This window comes from Triturus cristatus, chromosome 1_2, assembly GCF_964204655.1.
Source record: "Triturus cristatus chromosome 1_2, aTriCri1.1, whole genome shotgun sequence".
Lineage (NCBI taxonomy): Eukaryota > Metazoa > Chordata > Amphibia > Caudata > Salamandridae > Triturus > Triturus cristatus.
This window is the reverse complement of record NC_140580.1, coordinates 569,909,538-569,924,382: the sequence shown is the minus strand read 5'-3', so window position 1 is coordinate 569,924,382 and position 14,845 is coordinate 569,909,538.

The window sequence follows — 14,845 nt, the reverse complement described above, 5'->3', positions numbered from 1 at the left end:
ATATTCGCGAAATTTTCAAAACTATTGGGGCGGTCAGGTCACCTCCTGTATTGAAAGTTTCAGGGTGATTCATCAAGCAGGGGTTGAGAAAAGGGGGGGGCCCAAAATGCGTTTTCTTCATGTTAATTTCCATAGAAAACTTTAGACATGGCTACAGCCCCAACTGCTGAACGGAATAACACTAAATTTGGCAAAAAGGTAGCTTTTGGTTCAGAAAGCACTCTTTTTGTTAAATGGTGTAAATCTGTTCAGTAGCTGCTAATAAATGTAAACATTTCTCGAATATCCATACATCTCAAGTCTGCGATCTGATTGGCTGCCAACAGTGCCAACCAGGAAGTGTTGGCAGCCATCTTGTGACTCGGTTGAACCAAGTCGCAAGAAAAAAGATTTAAAAACACTTAAAAACATGAAAAGGGGGCAGGGTAGAAACACCGTTACCCTCTAGGCCTGTTCAGGGGGTCCCACAGGGACCTCCAGGCCCCGAAAACATTATGTTTTAAATTTACGGCGGGAGTCACATTGGGTGGGCCAGGTCCCGGGGGCAATTACAAATAATGATGTGGGGGCCCACACGGGCCCCCGCAGCCCCGGGGAGCACCACCTCACAGGGACTACGTTCATGAAGTTTGGGGGGCCACATGGACCCCCCAGCAGGTCCGGGGACCGTCACTTCCCTGGGGCTTTATTTGTGAATACAAATGCATGGGAGCTCTCCGTAGCTAAAGTAATTAAATATGGGGGCCCGGGGCAGTCCCGCAGTCCCAGGGACTGCCACCTCCCAGGGACTACGTTCATGAAATTCTGGGGCCACATGGACCTCCCAGCAGCCCCGGGGCCCGCCACTTCCCTGGGGCTTCATTTGTGAAAACAAATGCATGGGGCTCCTGTACCCCCATGCAGCTCTGGGGACTGCCACCTCCCCTGGGCTATAGTAATTAAATACGGGGGTCGGGCCCTCCCCAGGACTGCCACCTCGCCGGGGCTATCTTTAAAGATTAAGTGTGGGGTGCTCGAGCCCCCCCAAACAGTCCCGGGGTCACCACCTACCTGGGGCAAATGTGGGGGGTCTGTTGCGGCTGCCGGCCCCTGGGAACACCACCTCCACAGGGCTACTCAGAAAATGGGAGGGGGCTGTGCAGTTCCCTACCGGAGCCTTCTATGGCCCTGGGGACCGCCACCCCCCAGGGCAGGCTCCAGCAATGTCCCGGGGTGGCCACTGCAGTGCATTGCAGTTTGCTATGGCTTGGCAGGAGCACTGCTCCCGCCAAGCCAAAGCAAACATTGCTCCGCAGATCAGTGATGACATCATCCAGTGACTGTGAGTGTTTTTTAAAAATGTATGAGTGTTAAATATATATACCAAGGTGTATTGGTGAATCAGTGGGTTTATGAGTGACTATATGGATGACTCAGGGGGTGCGTGACTGACTGTATAAGTGAGTGATTAGGTTTGTCAGTGAATGTATAGATGAGTGACTGGTTGTGTGAATGTGTGTATATGTCTGTCACTTAATGTCTAAGTGGGTGTATGAATGTGCTAGTGGGTACGTGAATGGCTATTTGTGTGATTGATTGGCTGTCTGACTACGTCTATGGTTATCTGGATAGACCGCCACTCTATCACAAGGATGATGTCATCAGTGATGCCATGAGTGATGCCACTGACCATGTCATGACTGATGTGACGTCATGAGCAGTGGATTGCGGGCGCGCGAGTTATAGTTATCTGAAATAACTATAACGGGTGAATTTCATTGTTTTTTTACGAGTGAAATGTCCACCTAACTATAACATGTGTGAAACCTATGGTTTTTTAAGTGAATTTGCAAGGTTTTTTAAATGCTAATTCCTAACTATAACGTGTGTGAAACCTCTGTTTTTTTAAGTGAATATATATATATATATATATATATATATATATATATATATATATATATATATATATATATATATATATATATATATATATATATATATATATATACTGTGAGAAGTTGGCCTGGCATATGCTGTTCTCTAGTTATAGGGGACACCTTGTACCAGTCCAATTTGACTCTTATGGTGATAGGTTAAAGACAACCTTTAAAGAAAGCTATCCTAGTGGTAGCTGTGGAGAGCAGCCTTCAGGCTAAGTCTTGAAGGAGTGTTAAGCTTATTGTTTTACCATAGATAACCTCTTGAATAACCAAGTGAAAGAGTAGTCCACACAGGTATATATATAAAATATATGTATTTATTCTAGGAATAACCCCACTTGTCTCTTTATGAGGCTAGAGGTGAAAATACAATTGAAACAAGCATTGATAGTTACAATAAATAGCACTGGAATCACAGGGCCCCGGGGGGGACCAAACAATATATCAAAAAAGTGGTATAAGAACCACGACAATTCTACAGACAATGACTAGGGCATTTAGGGTCGCTGGCCCCTTGTGAAACCACCCAAGGTAGTGAGGAAGGGGACCCACAGGAGACGCGTGCAGTGGCTAAAGCTACTGCCGGGATCTCTATTAAAGCCTAAGGAGAATGTCGCGGTTGAATTTTACAAGTTTAAAAACACTTCTAGCAGGAGTTCAAGTTCAATACTTTAGAGTTAAGCTTTTGAAGGGCCCACACCGACGAGAGTACCGAGGTACCAGTGTTACCTGCCCCAGGGAAGCCGGGTGCATAGGTCGTTTTCGATGTCGGGTCGCGGGCTAATTTTCAATGGCAAAACGTGAAGAACTGCTGCTAGCCAGAAGCGTCATCTTTGTCGTGAAGAATGAAAATGTAGATCTTGTAGAGAAGGACCTGAAAGCAGAGGGGACAGAGTCTGGGTCACGGCACAGTGACCAGGTGGCTCAAGAGAAGGAGCACTTCAATGTCGGGTGCTTCCAGGTGGAAGAGGTGGAGCTTGGATCCTCAGCCACGGGGTCCAGGAGGTGTCAAGGAAGGCCAGCTTCTGGAGGGCAACTGTCCCACAAAGGATGAGGGTCACTGCGGTGTTAGTGTCCGGATTGGATCCACTAAGCCTTGGCAACCACAACCCACACAAGAAACACAAGACTGCTACTGGTGCAGACCCACGAGGTCTGAGCGAGGTCTCCAGTGAGGAGACTGAAGAGCAGGCCTGGAGCAACCAGGGGAACTCTTGGAATTGAAGATTGACCTCTGCTAGGGCCCACAAGTAAAGAGACAAGGGACCGCGGGAGGCAGCAATTTGGTGTGCGTAAAGATGCGCCCACGGATCGCCGGAGCGGTCTAGGGCGTCGATCTTTGGCACAGATGATGCTGAGAGGTGGCTCAAAAATGGACCAAAGCACAACTTCCCCACTCGTCGGGGTCGGGTGCTGTGCAAGAGGTGGCCAGTGTTCTGGGGTATTGGGGATCTCGGCACCCACGAGGTCCACGGTGCTGAGCTTTGCTATGCACAATCACTGGCCTCTGGGATGCTTGGAAACCCACCTCAAGGTAGGAAAGAGTCGTCGATGTCCGTAGGAGCAGCGAGATTCCAACCGGGTCACTTGCAGTGTTTCAGGTGCCTGCCAAGCAGGGGGGTAACTCTTTTACCCCAAGGGAGATTTCTTCAGTCAGCTGTGCGGCAGCAAGTTGAAGTTCAAGTCTGTGAAGTTCAAGAATAATCTGAGGCTCTGGGGACCCAGTATTCACCTTTATCCAAAGATTAGGGGAGTGTCCAGATCAGAGCCCACCAATGAGAGGTCAGGCGGGAAAGGGTGGCTACACCCTCTCCCCTTTGTGTGTTTCCCACCAGGGCAGGGGACAGGATGGCCCTGAACCGGTTCCAGGCGGTGTATGCAGAATGTAGGCACTGGAGAAGCCTATGTGCAACTCTGAAAGGCATCCTATGGTGCACCCACCCAGTTCCAATCCACATAGTCTGTCTGGGGAGGTGGGAACACCTCCTTGCAACAGGATCCCTATTGTCCAGCTGCCGTGGCTGGAGTTCTGCTCAGTAACAGGCAGCCAGAATCGTGTGGGTGGCGGGTAGCATCCATTTTGTACAACGTGTGCACTTTTAAATTGGTGTCTAAATTCTGCCGCTTTACGCATATCGCCCCTCTAGCAGGGGGGAATCATGCCCTCAGTCCCATGGCTGGATTGGGGGTATGATTCCTACATGTTTGACACCAAACACAATATGGTTCTGTGTAGCCATTCTCAAGTTATCACGCTATCGCGATATACTTATAATGCGGTTAAGAGTATATGGTATGGCTACTTTACAAACAACCCAGTAATGATTTTACGAAGGTTGCAGAGGGGCCCTACTCAGGTAGGGGTCCCCCCTCGCACATATCTCAGCACCCTGCCTTGTAGGATTAGTAAGGCCTGCTCTAGGGGTGACCTATGAGGATATATGTGTTGTATTAAGTGGGATACAGGATACCTAAATCCCTGTAAGGCAGGGGTCTTCAAACTGTGGGGCGCGACCCCCAGGGGGGCCATGGAGTGATGCAAAGGGGGTCGCGCCTTCCCAGTCACACTTCTGCTCAGGCCCAAGGGCTTCAGCCCCCCCCCCACACTTCCCCCGTACTGTGTCTCAGCCCGGCCTGCTGCAGTGAAACTTGAGCTGCTGGGGGCTCAGGTGGGCAGTGTCTGGATTCCTATCTCCGGCACCCCCGTGTTTTTTCACAGGTCTTTAAAGACCATTTAACATGCCTTTGTAAACTGCTTACAGAGGCTTAGGTTTTTTTGCTGGTTCCAGTACCCCCTGGGTCCCCACTGTGCCTATTCCTTACATTTGGATTTTACATTCACTGCCATAGTGTGAGAATGCATTTCATGGAAAGGAATACAAAGTTGGCTTCCTGGGGGCGCCGTGTGTGAAAGTTTATTGTGCTTTTGAAGCACCTGCTGCAGCGTTTCTTTCCCCAGCAATGACCAGGCCTCACAGAAATGTCAAGATAACTCGTGTGATTAATTATCTCCCTGGAGAGAGGTCAGCATTTTGTATAGTTGAGGTTTGGACTTAGGTGAAGTTAGTGCAGAGGGTTAATATGCCTGCTGCAAAGAACGTGTATCAAGTAGATTACAGAGTGCGTATGATGTGAAGAGATCAGCAGGTTACTGCTTTCAAAAGAGACATCCTTTTGTTACTTGCAATTTATAACTTAAAGTCCTAATAGAGAATAGTGAGCTATTAACTTTAATCCTAGAACAGCATGCACACTACAAAGAATACATTATTAGACCATTGATTAATGTTGCAAAAAGGGTTAATTTGGCTAGAAATCAATTCTTATTATTAAAGGAAACTCCCAACTATGCTGTTTCTTTTTCGACTCTGCGTTTGTGCTTCTCCACACCAAGCACTCTTGAACTATACTGCCTACCAGTATGGATGACATGTGACTCCTATACTTTTAGTCCTTTGGCTTATGTAACATTTCCTATACACTGATTTACACACTTATGATTGATTGTCTCTGTGTAATGTGTGTGTGATGCAAAGTGCTCGGACACCCTACACTGGTATGAGTGGCACTATATAACTAATTCAATGCATCTGAGAGTGTGGGGTTATGGAGACTTGGTCACTGTTAAAGGGTGCTAGTGAGAGAATCCGTGGTGGGGGTGGTCATTGTGGGGGGCACCAACAAACATTGTCGCACAGGGCACCACCAGCACTAAAGCCGGCCCTGGGAAGTATGCACAGATAAGCGCTGAAAATGGCGCTTTAGGTGACTGCTTTTTTTTGTACCGACTGGGCCACCAAAATAATCTGCTGGCAACCCTAACCATAGGACTGGAAGTTTGTTGCAGGATCAGCACATTATTTATTTCCTTCACCCTCGATCCCCGATTAATGCCGCAATAGTTTAACTTCGATATTAAAGTCTACGCCCCCGTCAATAACATGCGGAGTTACTTCATGGGTCTGGGAATGCACCCTGCATTCAGACAACTCATTCCTCATTCTCGCCCTTCATTGTCACGCTCACCTTGCACTCACAGCGATCACAATGCACTCACACAGATCACCATGCACTTGCACCATTCACCCGCTCACCTTGCACTCACAGTGATCACAATGCACTCACACTGATCACCATGCACTTGCACCATTCACCCGCTCACCTTGCACTCACAGTGATCACAATGCACTCACACTGATCACCATGCACTTGCACCATTCAATCGCTCACCTTGCACTCAGTGATCACAATGCACTCCCACTGATCACCATGCACTTGCACCATTCACCCGCTCACCCTGCACTCACAGCGATCACAATGCACTCACACTGATCACCATGCACTTGCACCATTCACCCGCTCACCTTGCACTCACAGTGATCACTCTGCTCTCAAAATGCACTTGTCCTGCTCACACTATACCTCAACCTGCAGTCACACGAGTACACTACTCATCCTGCACTTATGTGACACTTCACTCACCTGTCCCCCTCACTACTCAATATGCAACTCACTCAAACAAGCCCATCAGTAATCATACATTCATTCATCCCATTCTGAACTTGCATCCGCACCCAAAATGAGAGAGGACAGCAAGGGAGTGAGAGAATTTGATTGAAGAGGTCAGGGATGAGGAGAAATGTGAATTGCCGCAGAGAAGTGTGGACACGCAAGAAGTGAGTGTGATCCAAAGGTGAGGGCTTCTGTTAGAACAAATGGGAGATGTGGAAGAGGAATGGGGGGACTGGAGAGGTGTAAGATACAAATAGACAAAAATTTGAATGAAGAGACGAGGTGAATGAGAAGTGCTGAGGGGCACGGGAGGTGACAGGGCCAGAGAGGCCATGAGATACATGTGAGAGACTGTTAGAGATGAGGGCAGTGAAAGGACAGAATGGCAAGAGGTGATTAAAGGTGAAGTGAGAGGTTGAATGGGGAGAGTTCAGAAGTTGTAAAAAGGGGTGAAAGAAAATGACCTGCAGAGTGAGAGAGGGATCCGGAGTTAGGAGAGGAGAGAGGGATGGAAGGGAGGGGGTGAGAGGAAAGCTGCATGGGTAAAAGGCTTAACTCTACACAAAACCGCCAGGGTTTTAAGGGACCCCTGCTTCTTCCGGTCAGGGCCAGGTGAGCTTCTAATGTGGAAGGCCCTTCACAAAGGTTGACTTGAAATCTTTCTGATGATAATTGCTGTATTTTGGTTATAAATGGGTACTGATTGGGTGAAATCTTTCCTCAGCGTTACTGTGTGTAACAAATATCAAAATAATGAAGCAATGCTATCCCAAAATACGCGGCATCACATAACCTTATTTACATTTTCATCCCACGCAATTTAGTCAACAGGTTTAGACATTTTTGTCAAGAGGGGGTCCTTACGCCTAAAAATGTTGACAGGGGGGTCTCGGCATCCAAAAGTTTGAAGACCTCTGCTGTAAGGAGTGCAAGCACCACCTTACCCAGACTACAGTAGTGGTATGGTGGTGTCATTTAGTATGGCTGTCCCAGAGGTGGCACAATAAGTGCTGCAGCCCCTGGTAGGCCTCTGAGGGACCCATGCCCTGGGTACCTAGGGTACCATCTACAAGGGGATGATAGGGTGTCCTCAGTATCCAATTGGTAGGTACCTAGGGTACTCACATCAGTTTAGAGAAGAAGCAGATAGGCTGGGGTCCTGGATGGCAGGGTCACAGCCTGGCTAGTGTCATAAAACAGTCAAAACATCAGCAAAAAGTTGGGGGCAACTATGCAGTCGATGCCACTCTCCTACTTAACTCCCCCCAAACGCAGTGACATTAAACTAACCTTGACCAGTTGAGTCTTCATATTCTAAGTGGAAATATCTGGAGAGGCCATCTGCATTGGCATGGTTGCTCCCAGGTCTATGTTCCACTGTATAGTCCATCCCCTGTAGGGAAATGGACCACCTGAGTAGTTTGGGGTTTTCACCCTTCATCTGTTTTAGCCATAGGAGGGGCTTATGGTCGGTTTGAACAATGAAGTGAGTGCCAAACAAGTATGGACTCAGCTTCTTCAAGGCCCAGACCACAGCAAAGGCCTCCCTCTCTATAGCTGACCAACGTTTCTCTCTGGGGGTCAACCGTCTGCTAAAAAAAGCTACTGGTTGATCCTGGCCCTCTTCATTCAGTTGTTATAATACAGCACCTACCCCATCTCAGAAGCATCAGTTTGAACTATGAATTCTTTGGAGTAGTTGGGGCTTTGGAGCACTGGAGCAGAGCACATTGCCTGTTTTAGGTAATCAAAAGCTTTCTGACAGCTGACAGTCCACTGAACTTTCTTAGGCATCCTCTTAGAAGTTAAGTCATTTAAAGGGGTCACAATGGATCCATATCCCTTGACAAATCTTCTGTAATAACCAGTCAGGCCTAAGAAAGCTCGGACGTGGGTGGTTGGAGCAACCCAGTCCATGATGGTCTGGATTTTGCTCTGTAGTGGTTGAACCTGGCCTCCACCTACAAGGTGGCCCAGGTACACAACCTTACTCTGCCCTATCTGGCACTTAGTAGCCTTGATAGTGAGTCCTGCCTTTTGCAGGGCTTCCAAAACTTTCCTCAGGTGGATCAGGTGATCTTCCCAGGTGGAGCTGAAGACAGCAATATCATCTAGATATGCTGCACTAAAGTCATCCAGGCCTGAGAGGACTTGGTTCACCAACCTTTGAAAAGTGGCAGGGGCATTCTTCAAACCAAAGGGCATCACAATAAATTGATAATGCCCACCAAGGGTAGAAAATGCAGTTTTGGCTTTTGCAGATTCAGCTAACCTTATCTGCCAGTAGCCTGCTGTCAGATCAAATGTGCTCAGATATTTGGCTGAGGCCAATTTATCTATGAGCTCATCTGCTCTGGGAATGGGACGTGAATCAGTCCTAGTGACTGCATTGAGTCATCTGTAGTCTACACAGAACCTCATCTCTCTCCTGCCGTCTTGGGTGTGAGGTTTTGCCACAAGGACTACTGGGCTAGCCCAAGGGCTATCTGAGGGCTCAATGACTCCCAATTCCAACATCTTTTGGACTTCTGTCCTTATGCAGTCCCTGACATGGTCAGGTTGCCTGTAGATCTTATTCTTCACAGGCAGACTGTCCCCAGTGTCCACTTCATGAGTGCACCAGGTGGTCTGACTTGGAGTCAGTGAAAACATATGCCTGAATGACTGTAGAACTTGTCTGCAGCCAGACTGTTGCTGGGCAGTGAGGCTGCCTGCCAAGGCTACACCATCCACTGACCCATCATCAGGGTTGTGAGAGAGCAGGTCTGGGAGAGGGTCGCTCTCCTCCTCCTGTCCCTCATCTGTTGCCATGAGCAAGCCCATGTCAGCCCTGTCCACATATGGTTTCAGTTCAGTCTGTTTACATGAAGTACCCTGTGGGGACTTCTGGGAGTGCCAAGGTCCACCAAGTAGGTGACCTCTCCCTTCTTTTCCAAAATGGTATGGGGTCCACTCCATTTGTCTTGGAGGGCTGCTGGGGCTACTGGCTCCAACACCCATACCTTCTGTCCTGGCTGGTACACCACCAGTACAGCCTGTTGGTCATGCCAGGCTTTTTGCAGTTCCTGGCTTGCCTCAAGGTTTTTTGTCGCCTTCTTCATATACTCAGCCATCCGGGAGCGAAGACCAAGTACATAGTCCACAATATCCTGTTTAGGGGGTTTGAGAGGTAACTCCCATCCCTCCTTCACTAGACAGAGTGGCCCTCTAACAGGGTGTCCAAACAAAACGTCAAAAGGGCTGTAACCAACCCCCTTCTGTGGCACCTTCCTGTATGCAAAGAGAAGGCAGGGCAGAGGAACATCCCATTTTCGCCTAAGCTTTTCTGGGAGCCCTTTGATTATACCCTTGAGGGTCTTGTTGAAACTCTCAACAAGCCCATTGCATTGAGGATGATAAGGGGTGGTGAACCTGTAGTTGACACCACACTCCTTCCACATTGCTTTGAGGTAACTACTCATAAAGGTTGTACCTCGGTCAGATAAGACCTCCTTAGGGAAACCCATCCTGGAAAAGATTCCCAGGAGGGCTCTTGCCACCACAGGTGCTGTGATGGTCCTAAGGGGAATAGATTTTGGGTATCTGGTGGCATGATCCACTACCACCAGAATTAACCTTTGCCCAGATGCTGTTGGTGGGTCAAGGGGACCAACTATGTCAATCCCTACCCGTTCAAAGGGAACCCCCACCACAGGTAGTGGTATCAGGGGGGCCTTTGTGGATTTACCCTAGGCCTGGGCGTAGTTCGCGAAGTAGCACTTCGCGAAGCTACGCAAAGTGAAGTTCGCACTACGCGAGCTACGCGTAGCACTTCGCGAACTGCGTAGTAACATGTTCACACTGTGCCAGATGTCGTTTTCAATGATTGCACAGTGCGGACAAGCAACCGGCACTGTGCAATCATTGAAAATGGCATATTGCACAGTGCGAGCTGTAGTTTTCTGCTGCTCGAGTAGATTTTTACTCGAGCTTCAGCTTTCTCAACGCGAACTGGTACTTTCTCATCGCGAGCGGTCGCGAGCATACGCGACCACTCGCAATGAGAAACCTGACCTCCTCGCGTTGGGAATCTCGCCGGGAGGTTTATTTTCCATGCTCGCGATCGCCAACTTGCAGTTGCTGATCGCGAACAAGGAAAAAGTCTCGCCGGGATGTCATTTTGCTTGCTCGCGGTCGCCAACTTGACGTTGAGGACCGCGAGCAAGCAAAAAATGACCGCAGCACTACGCAACACTACGCTACGCGTGTTCGCACTGTGCTACGTGCAGTTCGCGTAGTGCGAAGTAGCGCGAACTTCGCAAACTACGCGAGCGTAGCGTAGTGCTTTGCCCAGGCTTAATTTACCCGCCTTGCCACTGGCCTGGCAGGTAAAGCAAGAGCTACAGAAACTCTTACAGTCCTCACTCATGTGAGGCCAATGAAAGTGAGGGACAATTCTGTCCCAAGTCTTGTTTTGGCCTGGGTGTCCTGCCAAGGGAATATCATGGGCCAGTGTGAGTAGGAAACCCCTGAACTTTTGAGGTATGACCAACCTCCTGGCTGCACCAGGCTTGGGGTCTCGACCCTCAGAGTACAGGAGTCCATCATCCCAATATATCTTATGGGTTCCACTGGCATTCCCGGCAGCCTCAGCAGCAGCTTGCTGTCTGAGGGGTGCAAGAGTGGGGCAGCTCTGCTGCTCCAGGCTCAAGTCTGCCCTAGAAGGTCCCCCTGTCCCCAAGAACTCAACCTAGTCAGGTTCAAGCTCATCTGGGACAGTTCCTTCTTCAGGGGTCAGATCCTCTTCTGCTAAAAGAGTCTCTTCAGACTGATCCTGGGGGGAAGGCACTGCCTTACCCCTGCTACTCCTCCTCTTGGAAGGTCCTTGGTCCATTTTTCCAGGATCCAAGACCTGTTCAGTTTGTGTCAGCTTTGCTTTTGACCTTGTCAGGGCAAACACTTCTGTTGGGATACCCAGCATCGCTGCATGGGTAGTTAGCTCCACCTGAGCCCATGCTGAGGTCTCCAAATCATTCCCTAGCAAACATTCTACTGGTAGGTCTGCACTCACCACAACCTTCTTTAGGCCAGTTACCCCTCCCCAAGAGAAGTTAACAACTGCCAGAGCATGGTTAGTACTGACATTGCTTGCATTGGTCACCTGGTAAGTTTCTCCAAGTATGATCTGGCTAGGGTTCACAAGGTCCTTAGTCACCATGGTGACACTGGCCCCTGTGTCCCTGTAAGCTAGAGACTCCCTTCCATTTATTCTAGGCTGTTGCTTGTATTTGCCCAGACCACTGGGACTCACAAATAGAGACAGGTCCCCATCACAAACTAATACAGCCTGAGTAGGCATTCTGACTAGGCCAAATTCCTCTCCAGATCCCAGGGTCAACCCTACTATCCCTTTGTTCTGTGTACCACCACCTATAGCTGGACTAGGGGGAACAGATGTCTTAGGGGCAGGTGTAGTGGTACTTGTGGAGTCTTTGGCCTTGTGCCAGTCTGAAGTCCAATGGGTTTTCTGTTTACAGATTTTACACCATGGCTTCCTTGGCTGCTTAGCTTTGTTGTTTTAGGAATTATCAGATGCTGATTTTTGTGGGCCTGTTAAAGACTGCTGGTCTTTTCCCTTTTCCCCACCCTTCTCAGAGTTTTTGGCATCTTCCTTTTTAGTTGCACCCCCCAAGGGCTGGACCTTTTGCTTGATCCTGGTTCTGACCCATTTGTCTGCCTTCTTTCCCAATTCTCGGGGAGAGGTCAGATCTGAGTCCACCAGGTGCTGATGCAAGAGCTGATTCTGACAATTGTTAAGGATCTGCTCCCTCATAGTGAGATTGTACAATCCTTTGTAATCATTTACTTTGCTGCCAGTTAACCAACCTTCCAGAGCCTTAGTAGCACAATCTACAAAGTCTACCCAATCTTGATTCTGTGCTTTTTGGGTATCTCTGAACTCTAACCTGTATTGATCAGTGGTTAGGCCAAACCCATCTATTAAAGCATCTCTCAAGATATAATAATCATCTGCATCCTCTTCTCTGACAGAGAGAAGCTTGTCTCTTCCTTTGTCTGCAAAGGAGAGCCATAAGATTGCTGCCCACTGATCTACTGGGACCCTTTGTACTTTACAGGCCCTTTCAAGTGCAGTGATCCATTTATGGATATCATCCCCTGACTGATAGGGGGGCACAATCTTATGCAGGTTCCTATTGTCAGGAGCTTTCTCTCTAACTCTAGGGGTATTATTACTGCCACCAGGGGTCTCGAGACCCCATTTTCTTGAAGCTTTCTGAAGCTCCAGGGACTCCCTGTCTAATGCTCACTGTTCTCTCCTGAGCTGAAGCTTGGCTTGCTCAAACTGGATCAGTCTGCATTTCCTCTCTTGGGAGGATTCTCTTCTCTGAGAAGAGGCGGAGGTCCTTTTGGATCTCCCATAATGGTTAGACCCCTCTGAGGGGGATCTGTTCCTTCTGTTTGGATCCACCACTCTCCCATTAGGGATGGAGGGAGTGCCTCTTGGGCCATCACCTCCATGTTGTGAATGGTCTGATTCATCCAGGTCAAGTTCAACTTCCTCTTCCTGGTCCTCATCAGAGTCCACCACTAGGGTGTCCTCTTCAGCAGGATGCCCACCCAACCTGTCTACCCCTTCAGACACTAGAGTCTGCTTGAAGTCTGCTATGAGCAGGATTTCCCTGAGACGTTGAGTGTTGGCACCCTTGTTTGTCTTCAGTTGCCTAGTAGTGCACATCTCCCTAAGCTCTGCAAAAGAGAGGTTGTCATACTTGTTTGACTGGGACCCTTGAGGGTCCTTCCAGGGCTTTATGGGCTCCTGAACCTAAAGACAAGTCTAGTGTAGTGGTACTGGTGTATCTACCTACACTAGGTGTGGCCTACTGAACCCTTTCTTGAGTTGTAGTCAAGGTGTGCTAAGCCCTCTACACACAACTCCTAAGTTCAGTAGAACTTATTGCATTCTAAGCTTAAATTTATATGTACCTTTAGTACCAAGTGTCTTTCACTTTAGAAATTCAATTTGTTATCTGGTAAAACAATGGCAAGCTTGAATCCAACCGCTGCACACCAATGTGAGAAGTTGGCCCGGCATATGCTGTCCTCTAGTTATAGGGGACACCTTGTACCAGTCCAATTCGACTCTTATGGTGATAGGTTAAAGACAACCTTTAAAGAAAGCTATCCTAGTGGTAGCTGTGAAGAGCAGCCTTCAGGTTTAGTCTTGAAGTACTGTTAAGCCTATTGTTTTACCATAGATAACTTCTTGAATAACCAAATAAAAGGGTAGTCCACACAGGTATATATATATAAAATATAAGTATTTATTCTAGGAATAACCCCACTAGTCTCTTTATGAGGCTAGAGGTGAAGATATAATTCAAACAAGCATTGATAGTTAGAATAAACAGCACTGGAATCACAGGGCCCCAGGGGTGGACCAAACCATATATCAAAAAAGTGGTATAAGAGCCACGACAATTCTACAGAAAATGCCTAGGGCATTTAGGGTCGCTGGCCCCTTGTGAAACCACCCAAGGTAGTGAGGAAGGGGACCCACGGGAGACGTGTGCAGTGGCTAAAGCTACTGTCGGGATCTCTATTAAAGCCTATGGAGAATGTCGCGGTTGAATTTTACAAGTTTAAAAACACTTCTAGCAGGAGTTCAAGTTCAATACTTTAGAGTTAAGCTTTTGAAGGGCCCACACCCATGAAAGTACCGAGGTACCACTGTTACCTGCCCCAGGGAAGCCGGGTGCATAGGTAGTTTTCGATGTCAGGTCGCGGGCTGATTTTCAATGGCAAAACCTGAAGAACTGCTGCTAGCCAGAAGCGTCGTCTTTGTCGTGAAGAATGAAAATACAGATCTTGTAGAGAAGGACCTGAAAGCAGAGGGGACAGAGTCTGGGTCACGGCACAGTGACCAGGGGGCTCAAGAGAAGGAGCCCTTCAATGTCGGGTGCTTCCAGGTGCAAGAGGTGTAGCTTGGATCATCAACCACAGGGTCCAGGAGGTGTCAAGGAAGGCCAGCTTCTGGAGGGCAACTGTCCCACAAAGGATGAGGGTTGCTGCGGTATTAGTGTCCGGATAGGATCCACTAAGCCTTGGCAACCGCAGCCCACACAAGAAACACAAAACTGCTACTGGTGCAGACCCACGAGGTCTGAGCAAGGTCTCCAGAAAGGAGACTGAAGAGCAGGCCCGGAGCAACCAGGGGAACTCTTGGAATTGAAGATTTATCTCTGCTAGGGCCCACAAGTAAAGAGACAAGGGACCGCAGGAGGCAGCAATTTGGCGTGCGTAAAGATGCGCCCACGGGTTGCCGGAGCGGACTAAGGCATCGATCTTTGGCACAGATGATGCTGAGAGGTTGGCTCAAAAATGAGCGAAAGCACAACTTCCCCACTTGTTGGGGT